Source organism: Amblyomma americanum, chromosome 9 (assembly GCF_052857255.1).
Source record: "Amblyomma americanum isolate KBUSLIRL-KWMA chromosome 9, ASM5285725v1, whole genome shotgun sequence".
In the NCBI taxonomy this organism is placed as follows: Eukaryota; Metazoa; Arthropoda; class Arachnida; order Ixodida; family Ixodidae; genus Amblyomma; species Amblyomma americanum.
In genome coordinates this window covers 144475621-144485337 of record NC_135505.1, presented here as the reverse complement: position 1 = coordinate 144485337, position 9717 = coordinate 144475621, and the positions used below count along the sequence as shown (strand labels likewise).

Genomic DNA, 9717 nt, shown 5'->3' with positions numbered 1-9717 from the left:
CAAGCGTGAAATGTCAGTGCCTGTATTTACCATGCCTATATTGACCACAAGCAATGACTATTTTCAGACCATAAAATTCATTGTCTGGGTCTCGTAAATTGTCGTCTCCTGTGGCCCTGAGGGCCACAGCAGTCGAGCAATACGATCTCGCACGTTTTCCTGACGTTACGCATGATCTCACAATTGTGCCGCGAATATACGTGTGTGTATGTGTAAGAGAGAGAGAGATATTGTAGATTAACAAATATCTCAGTCATCATATCATTGAATAGCAGAAACGAAATAAATATTAATCATGACATCATAGAGATATGATAGATCAATGACCTCTTGGACTGTGTCTTACAAAACAATGGAGAAAGAAAATAAAAATTCTGCAATAAACAATACCGGTACTGCGTGCAAGTGGTGCTCCAAAAAAAAGCTCTTACCGCAAACTGAAGCTTATACCGTTAACACTCTTATAAAGCCCCACGTTTCTTCGCTCCGGTCGTGCAGGCCCCGTTCGATCCCCTCGAGATCGGGCACGCGATGCAGCGGGCGCACATTGTGTTTGGGTTCGAACCGCGCCGTCGGCGTGAATCACCGCCGCTTGCGCAACGCGCTAAACGCCCATTAGCCACGGCTCAGTGGCGGCGCTGACGAATTTTGCGGGTCACGCTCTTCCCTCCGCGCTTCGCTGACGTCGGAACGCAGAGGAGGGGGGTGTCCACGTCTGCGTGTAGGTTTGTCGTCCGCACAGGTTGGCCGCAGTGATACGAGGTGTATGCACAACGATCCCGCGATGCGGCCGAACCTTTTGTCTATACGCGAGGGCACCCGTGTGTGACAGCAGAAGACGACTTTCGATCGCGATTGAACGCTGCGGATGCAAGGACGTCTGGCTCTCTCTCGCACGCGGTGGAATACACGTGCCGTCTCTTGCTGCAGTGCACGTCACGCACGCGGACTTGGGACTTCGGCTGTACTCCTTCTCATGAGCTGGCTCATCATTGCCATCATTTATTTAAAAATAATAATAATAATAATTGGGAAAATGCCGCAGTATCTGTCTCATGTATGGTTGGACACCTGAACCGCGCCGTAAGGGAAGGGATAAAGGAGAGCGTGAAAGAAGGGAAGAAAGAAGTGCCGTAGTGGAGGGCTCCGGAATAATTTCGACCACCTGGGGATCTTTAACATGCACTGACATCGCACAACACACGGGCGCCTTAGCGTTTTTCCTCCATAAAAACGCAGCCGCCGCGGTCGGGTTCAAAATTGAAAATTGGTTTTTGGGGAAAGATACTGCGCCATTTCCTTTCCACCAAAAACCAATTATTATTATTATTATTATTGGGGAAAAGAAATGACACAGTATCTGTCACATATCGGCGGACACTTGAGCCGCGCCGTAAGGGAAGGCATAAAGGAGGGAGTGAAAGAAGAAAGGAAGAAAGAGGTGCACCGTGGTGGAGGGCTCCCAAATAATTTCGACCGCCTGGGCATCTTTAACGTGCACTGACATCGCACAGCACACGGGCGCCTTAGCGTTTCGCCTCCATCGAAACGCGGTCGCGGCGGCAGCGTTCGAACCCGGGTACACCGGTTCGAACCCGGGTACACCAGTAGCCGAGCGCGCTAACCACAGAGCCACCGCGGCGGGTCATCATTTGGGCTAAATTTGTTTTTGGGGCGGGAATAAACGGCAGGATACTTTTTAAAATGTTTGAAACAACTATTTAGTACGGAAGCCAAATTAACAGTCCCCAAAACCAAGGGACACAATTTCTTTTTAATTTGTAATGTTAATCAATGGGAGAATAATAGGGTAATTATTTTAAAGGTAATTCGTTAGAAACCAGAAGAAAAACAACCACATGCCGCCGGTGGGATCCGAACCCACGACCTCCGGATTTCGCATCCGGTGCTCTACCAATTGAGCTACGGCAACGGCTCTCCAATCTTCTGTCTTTCGGGGGTATTTTATGTGTAGTGTAACCGAACCTGATAGCGCCCGTTTCTAATCAGCTGTCTTTAAAATAATTAGCCTATTAATCTTTCGTTGATCAACAACACAAATTTAAAAAAAAAATAGATGACTGTGTTTCTGTCATATGTGTCATAAAGAGCCCCTCGTTCCCCTGCACTGCTCTGCTGTTTAGTAAAAAGGTTGTACTGAGAGTGGTTACAAGCGCGAGTTAAGCATGTGTCAACGTTGTGTCTCATGGAGGACGGAAATAACTCAGGAGAGGCGGTTACGTCACATTTTAAGAAGCTGGACGTCAAGGCTCTTTCCTGCTCCATTTTCCGCTTCGTTCTTGTGTTGCAGCCGACTGGTTATAAATATTGACTAGTTCATTTGTTATTCTGTTTGTCACGCATTTTATTTCCTGTGAAACTGCATTGACACTGTCTGTCCACCTGCTACGGTCTCACCATGAAACAGCAGTATTACAGGACAAATAAATATAACAGACCTCGTCTGTATGTTCATCGCTTCACACACCCTACCTAGATCCATTTCATCCTCTTAATTCCCATGAGACAGCCGCTAACTGGAGTTTCTTCTGTAGTCCGGACTTCAAAAGTGTTTTAGCATAAATTTAAATCTAAGGGGAAAAAACTGAACTTGAGGCGGTAGCTTTCGTGACGATGCCAATGGTCCATCTATTGCAAAGAAATACGATCGATTCCTTTAGAAGTTCTCGGGAAAACAGGTGCAGTACGTCGTAGGCTGGTTGCCTCTTGGAGTCTCGGCTTGGCATGGCTATTTGCTGTGCTCGGTTTATGCTTGAATCGTCTTCGCTTATTGGACGTTAAAAACGCTGCTACGGCGTAATCAACGACGTGTGAAGTGCCGTGTAGCGTCGGCACAATTACTTGGAGTTCGACAGTGGTTGTGAATCTCGAATGCTGTCGATTCAACAGCCTTTGAAACTGCCCGTGTGTAGTATTAAATTGCCACGCAACTCAAAAGGCAGGCGCATATACCCATTTACTTATTTACTAAGCAAACCCATTTCAGTGCCGTAATACCCGTTGTCTATTACCGTTTCTGGCAAGTCAAAATGTAAACACCCTATATTATGCTTTATATTCTGTATGTATGTTTAGGTATGTCTGTGTTGAGTATATAGGTGCATAAAGTTCATTGTAAATAGTTAGTATTTTTTCATTTCTTGTGTACATTTGTACTATCATGCTGATTCTTGGCTTGACCACAAATGTATATGTATGTAAGCATTGTGACCAGTGTACACTGAATGCCGAATTTTGCTATCTGGGGCAGGAGCCTCTGTCAGGACATGTGGCTTTAGCTCCTGCTCCATTTTTTTTCTGTAGAGAAATGAAACGAATCAAATCGAATGAAATCAAATAGTTTCCACTGCGCGAGCTTTCTCGCGCCTTGTATCCGAACAACGTCAGCTTGAAGCTCTCTATCCCTGTGCAGATCCAAATTTCACACACAAGCTCCCTATCCGACGCGTGTCTACAACACACGCTTCAGTCGCCACACGCGTCAGTCACTCTCTGCTAATGCAGGATTAAGCGCTTTGCTCAATGGGCGTGTTCCTATTCTTTGCCCCCACTCTACGGGTCTCCTTCGGCCGCTGCGCCGACAAAAACGTGTCGGACAATTGTACATCTCGGACAAAAGACTGGGAGAACTAGGCGAAAGGGGAAAAAAAACTCCATCAGTGATAGAAGCGAGTCCATGTTCTTTCCCTCTAGTATACACAGCTTAGTTCGAGTTCCCCCAAGTCTATATCACTTCGTATTGTTTGTTTTTGTATTCCTCCGTATAAAGCGCCTCCTTTCCCCCGCAGTAGGTAGCAGTGTGCAAGGGGGAAAATAGGGAAACCGGGAAGAAAGGTTTGGGAAAAAGAACTGTTTTTGTGCCCCGGTTTCCCAACAGTGGAGACTCTCCCGTGCGGCGTCGGTGCGGTGGAAAAGAAAACTTTCCGTTCCCACTCTTCGGCATGAAAGCCGTCCAGCTAGGCGAGTCAAGCGTGTGAGAACTGCTTTGACACAGCGGGCACCGCCTCTAATCCAGATCACACATATCGCTCCCCCTCCCACTTTTTTTTATCCACGGAACACTCACTCCGAGCTTGCCTCCTCCATGGTCGTGTGGATTTGACGAGTGCATCCTCCGTTCCCGCTTACCCAAAGCGTAGAGCGTGTATACGTTACAAATGCATCCCTAATCTTTCCTAATGTTCCCCATACTTTTTTCCTTTTGATTTTCTTTTTTTTTGCTTGCAGTTACTTCGACTTTCCGCCCGCCGCCTCTCTTTCATCATAGGTGCAGCAGGAGTTGGTGACCTCGAATGTTTTTCCAACCTTGTCGTCGGCATTGCGGTTGGGCTACGTATACAGTACTTAAGGCGCCGTGAACTGAAGGTGCCGTAGCGCGTGCATGATGCGGTGCATTGAGCGCTTAACCTTTTGAAGTCGCCCGCGCTAAGCGGTTCAAACGAAAGCACTGCCGATACTTGCAGAGTGTGTGACTTAAGTGCTGTCTCGTTCCTTGTGTGGTTAGACGACGGGTTTGGGCTTTGACAGCGGTAAAGAGATATTGTGTGTGAAAGGGATCAGGAGACGCTGTCGAATGGCGGGCAGGCTATTCTGTTGTGTGTACGTAACCAGGAGATGGCTCTTGAAACTGGACGACGGAGTAATGGGAGAGAGAGGGCGATTCGCGTGTTTCCGTTGGCTGCTGCCACCATTTATGTCCAAACTGATGAAGATCAAAACGCTCGGATGGTGGCTGCAGGTACAGTCTTTGTCCAGAAGTATACAGCCTAAGAAAATGCTGCTTCTGAGCCCTGTAGCGCGGCACCTCTTGCATAGTCAGGGACCCTAATCTCCCGAAGACGGGTGGAACTAAAGTATTCAACCCTCCCAAGTTTAGGACTGTCAATTTGGTTTCGCAATAGTTTGCGGATAATTTTTAATGCACACTAAACCGTTTCTCACCCATAAGGGTGCAAATCGGCTTGTCCCTAGACGAACACCCATTGCCACCAGTTTGGTGCTAAAAAAGTGTGCAGAAATCAGCACCCTTCAGGAAGGGTGCACTTCATGATACTTTAGAGACTGTAATGGTTGCACCCTCATTAAAGGGTACTATTTTTCCATAACACCTCTACGAATGTGTGTTGGAAGGGTGCTCCACACTGATACACCCATGAAGCAAAAAGCCTTGCATTGATGCGCTCCCTCTAAACTTTCATGCTGTGCGCCCTTCCTGAAGGGTGATGATCTCTGCACCCTTTTTAGCACCCAAAAGGGTGTTCGTCTGGGGACTGCTGATTTGCACCCTTAAGGGTGAGAATTTGTTTAGTGTGTGGGAGCTGCAAGCAAATCGGGCCCAAAAAACTGCAGCCCTCATCGGACGGGGCGGCACCGAGTGGAGGTGAGGGGGGCGGCCGTCGCCACCCCTCAAATTCGCCAGGCCACAATGAAAGTTGTGGAGCACTTGCTTCAGACCCTGAGGACAAGGATGTTTTCTGATAATGCCGCACGTAAAGGCGTCTTATAAGCTGTACGGGTTTGGGAAGCTTCCGCCATTTTAGTTTGTTAATTTTATTAATTTTAACCTTAGGCGGAGCTGTCAGCGCCACAGAGGCGTTAAGCCTGTCCAGAATTTAATTTGCCCCCTCTGCCCCCTCCAGTGGCGTTTGAACCATGTATATCTTGGACGTATTTGTTTACAAAATGGATCCAGCATGGTATCGCCACGCAAAATTCTCGCTTCAGGGGGAGGGGCGGTGGCCTCCATTTCCATCCCCCTTGAATGCACCCCTGAAACTGACCTAAACCTTTTTGTAACAAGTCAGGAAGTCAATACACGATAACCAAGTCAATAGCAGCCATATGAGGTGATGTAAAGGCCTAAAGACTTTAAAACCTCCCGCGCAAAATTTCATCTACATTCCAAACTTAATAAAGGGCTACCGGAAAAAAATTTTGTCAGCGCACAGAAACAATTACACTCGTGTTCTGGGGTACAGACTAATTTTTGTTGTTAATAAGTATTCTGATTGTTCTTGTGCTTTGTTCTAGCGCCCCAGGGAAGAAAGGGATGATAGTGGCGGCATTTATAAAAAGAGGTACAAGGAGAGAGGAACAAAGAAAGATAAGAAAGAAAAAGAAGGAAAGAAAAAAGATAGAAAAAAAGAAAGAAAGAAAGAGATATAAAGAAAGGAAGAAAGAAGAAAAAGAATATAAATAAAGAACAGCCCATTCCTAGGTTGTGTGACTCCCGCCGTCATCCCCGGGACTCAGTGACAGACGCGTGTTTTCCGCCCCTTCTCTATAGAGCGTGTGCGGAGTGTCACACACTCCGCGCGCTACAGGCCGAGCGTCCAGGAGCCGACACACGGCGGACGCCGGAGTCGCAGTGATCAATGATCCTCCCACGGGGACACGTGGGGGCGCCACCATCGGAGCCCTAACTCCGCGCTGGGCACCAGACGGCGCCACTGGCGCACACCCGCGCTACGTCACACCCGACCGTGCGCGCATATACAAGCGCTCGGGCGCACGCGCTTCGGAATGTTCGCGCCCGCCCCCTGCCAGTGGCGGGTGGGAGGATCGGATGACAGATCGCGTGACACCCTTCTCTCGCGCGTCACGCCCGCCACAGCCGCTTGACTCGGGCTAACGCGATTGGGATTCGGTTACCCGGCTTCCCCCTCACGTCGCTCTGTGACACCAGAGGTGTTGTCTTTCATCCGTTCCCCTTCATCGTTCCGCAGTTGCGACTTGTTTATTTTAGTCTCTCCCCGGCCGCTAATCCCTGCTCCGCCTTGCACGTAGGCAGATGCGGGTTTGTCGAGCTTGCCCAGCACTTTTTATTTCGTTCCATTAAAAAGAATGCAGTTCAGAAAAGGTACTCGCATATCGAGGCTTTTTTCACGGCTCCTTGCATTATTGTCGCAGAAGACGAACCGTGTGCAGAGGAAACCGATGTTTACACCTACTCGTAATAATGTTGTTCGATTAAACGAAAATCAATAGGTACCAATAAAGTATGCTTATTCGGTCGCAATTAGTGCGGCGTTGACGGTGTGCAAGACTTTCCCCGATAATCGCTCATCCGCATTGGCACCCTTTTGGCTATCATTCTGTCACAACTGAGCCAGGGATAAGGGATATATGTAGTCGAACAGTTTCATCACCGTGATATGCTTTTGAGAACACAATGAAATACGCCTGCTCTCCCTTGAGCAGGCAAGGGTAGCGACATGAGGGCCTCGCCATGAAAGAAGTCAAGAGTCAGCAAAACTAAGCAAGCTTAAGGGAATTGTTTTTAGAGCGCAGCTCTTACAAGCGTCCGTTCATGTGTTCCTGGTCGTTGTCGTCGGTGTTGGCGGCGTAACACGTCACTTGACAGGTGGAGTGTGTTGGCGCGTCTCAGGTGACGTTACGATAATTCGGGGAACCCTGACGAAGCGTTACCCACTTAATACATAGTACTTGAGCTCTCGAGTTACTACAGCTAGTGCAAACGAGGCGGTTCTAACCACCAAAATGGGCTCATGGTGGATAACCCCAACTCGACCAAATTCATTGCCTTCTCTAGATCATAGTGCTATGCCAGCCACCGCGATATTTCCGCGCGGCCACACACATCGATGCCGCTAACGTGTGAATACAGCACGTAGGTAGCCAGAATTTTTTCCCGGAGGGGCCCGAGGCAGTTGTATGAGGGGAGGGGGGAGGTGCCGGGCTCCCTCGGCCTCCCCCCCTCCCTACCCCTCCTTGGATACGTCCCTGGAACACAGGCAACCAACGCTGCAGCCGCGGGTTGCACTTGGCCTTGTGTAGCCGAGCAGCAGCATTGGAGCAGGGTTTCATTCGGTCGGTGTTGTATATAGTTACTGCGGTGGGTACAGGCCGCCAATCACCGTGGATTCGAGCTTCACTTCCGCAGCAAGGAAGCAGGCCTCTAAGTCAGAGAAGGAGACGTTTATTCACGCCGTCCTACATCGACACGCACACACTCAGTCACCCCGTTCCGAATGCTCCGAGCATATACCTGCGTGTTCCCGTGACACAGTCGGTCACTGAATGTAAAACGTATTGCGATGACTACGCATTTGAGTCGACAGTCTCAAGCACAGTACTTGCTCGTGCTTTCGCACTTGCCTCGTTATTCGTTCTGTGCACCAAAGCCATTCGTATTTTGACGCAGATCGGCATTTTCAACGCCTCATGCGAAACGATTCAGGCTATTCAGCGGCGAAGCTCTCGGCATGTGTCGTGCGCATAACACACAGTACTCCACATCTCAGCTGATTATTTTCCTCTGTCTGTTACTGCACCCAGAAATAACGTACTGGTGCCAGATGGCTTCTTGTACTTCCAGGAGTACGACCCGGACATGTTTAAGCCCTCTAAGAGGTTACACAGCCCATTTGTTACGCTTGGTGCAGAGGCACTTCGTAGCGTTTTGGCACACCGGCGTAAGATGGCGCTTGATGCCTGTGTTCGAGAGTATGCGTGAACCGGTCCCGGTGCGTGAGTATCGTATTCTAGTCTATAGCTTCAGTCCCTTGACTAGTGAGGTTTATTAATGTTGGCATCGAATTTCAGAGATTGACGGCCTGGAACCGAAAGCGTAATATAATTAAAGGACGCAGTGGACAGCTGCTCTCTAGAAGCATCACCCACCAGCCGCCTCCACCCCCCTCCCCCTCGCGAGCAGATAGCGATAGCGCCGGTGCTCCACGAACGAAGTTATCCAGGCGGCAATGTTTGGATAACCTCATTTGCGCAGAGTACCTGACCGCGGCAAGCATTCGGGTAACTTATTCATCGCAAATAACTGCGACAAGCCCAGGTGAGTCAGCCAATCAAAGCCGATTGCATTACTAGTTGCTTCAAGTTCAGGTACGCCAGCAAAATAGAATGCGAAACGAATTGACTCAAGTTGAGGCATTCAGATTTCGAAACATTGTAAAAGAGTGTCAACAGCAGAAGCATCATTTGGAAAAAGTTTAATTGTAAAAGCAATAAGGCAAATTCATGACTACTTATTGGGACCGCCGAATGAGGCTCTCTGATCGTCTTCCCATTTTTGTTTCCTTTTTATTTTAATGCGAAAGCATTACTAGCCCCATCAGACGACATTCCATCCGACGACCGTCATTGAGGCCGAGATATGGCCCCAAAAAGATGACGTCATCACACCGCCTTCGAGCGAGGCCAAACGCGCTACAGGAGGAGCAGATAGCGCCGCCTGGGGAGAGCCACGGCAACTACACTTAAAGGCCAAGTGCGCTGCATAGATGATAAGCCGCGACGAGAGAGTGTCTCCGCCAGGGCAATGTGCAAACTCAAGTTCGAAACGTTTGCCGGTCTTAGTGCACAACAAACTACGCAGAGGAACCGTTTCGCAGAAATAACTATAATGAAAGCAACTCGGCCGCTCGAAAACCATAATGATTTCGCATTCTCGCACGTAAGCAGTGTTAAGTGTCTCTACCGAATTGTTCGTTTCTTTCTCAGTTGCCCGGCTGCGCCTTTTATTCAATTAAGTGAGTTAAGGCGGCGTGGTGTGCTTTTAAATTAAAGGGGAAACAGAGCACTGGATCACGACCTTGGACTACTTAATGCAGAAACCTGGCGTTCTTTAGCCGCGAGCACACCTGCGTTTTCCAGGCGTTCGCGCGTCCCCTCGCGACGCTGCGGGAACACGCAGAGTCATCAGGGCTCAAAACAGGA

The 9717-nt window shown here is 48.9% G+C and overlaps 1 non-coding gene across 1 annotated transcript; it reads right to left on the bottom strand.

Annotated features, from left to right (window-relative positions):
- Positions 1-1860: 1860 nt before the first annotated feature.
- TRNAS-CGA (transfer RNA serine (anticodon CGA)) lies at positions 1861-1936 on the bottom strand. The gene has a single exon. It is a non-coding gene; the product is annotated as a tRNA-Ser (tRNA).
- Positions 1937-9717: the final 7781 nt, after the last annotated feature.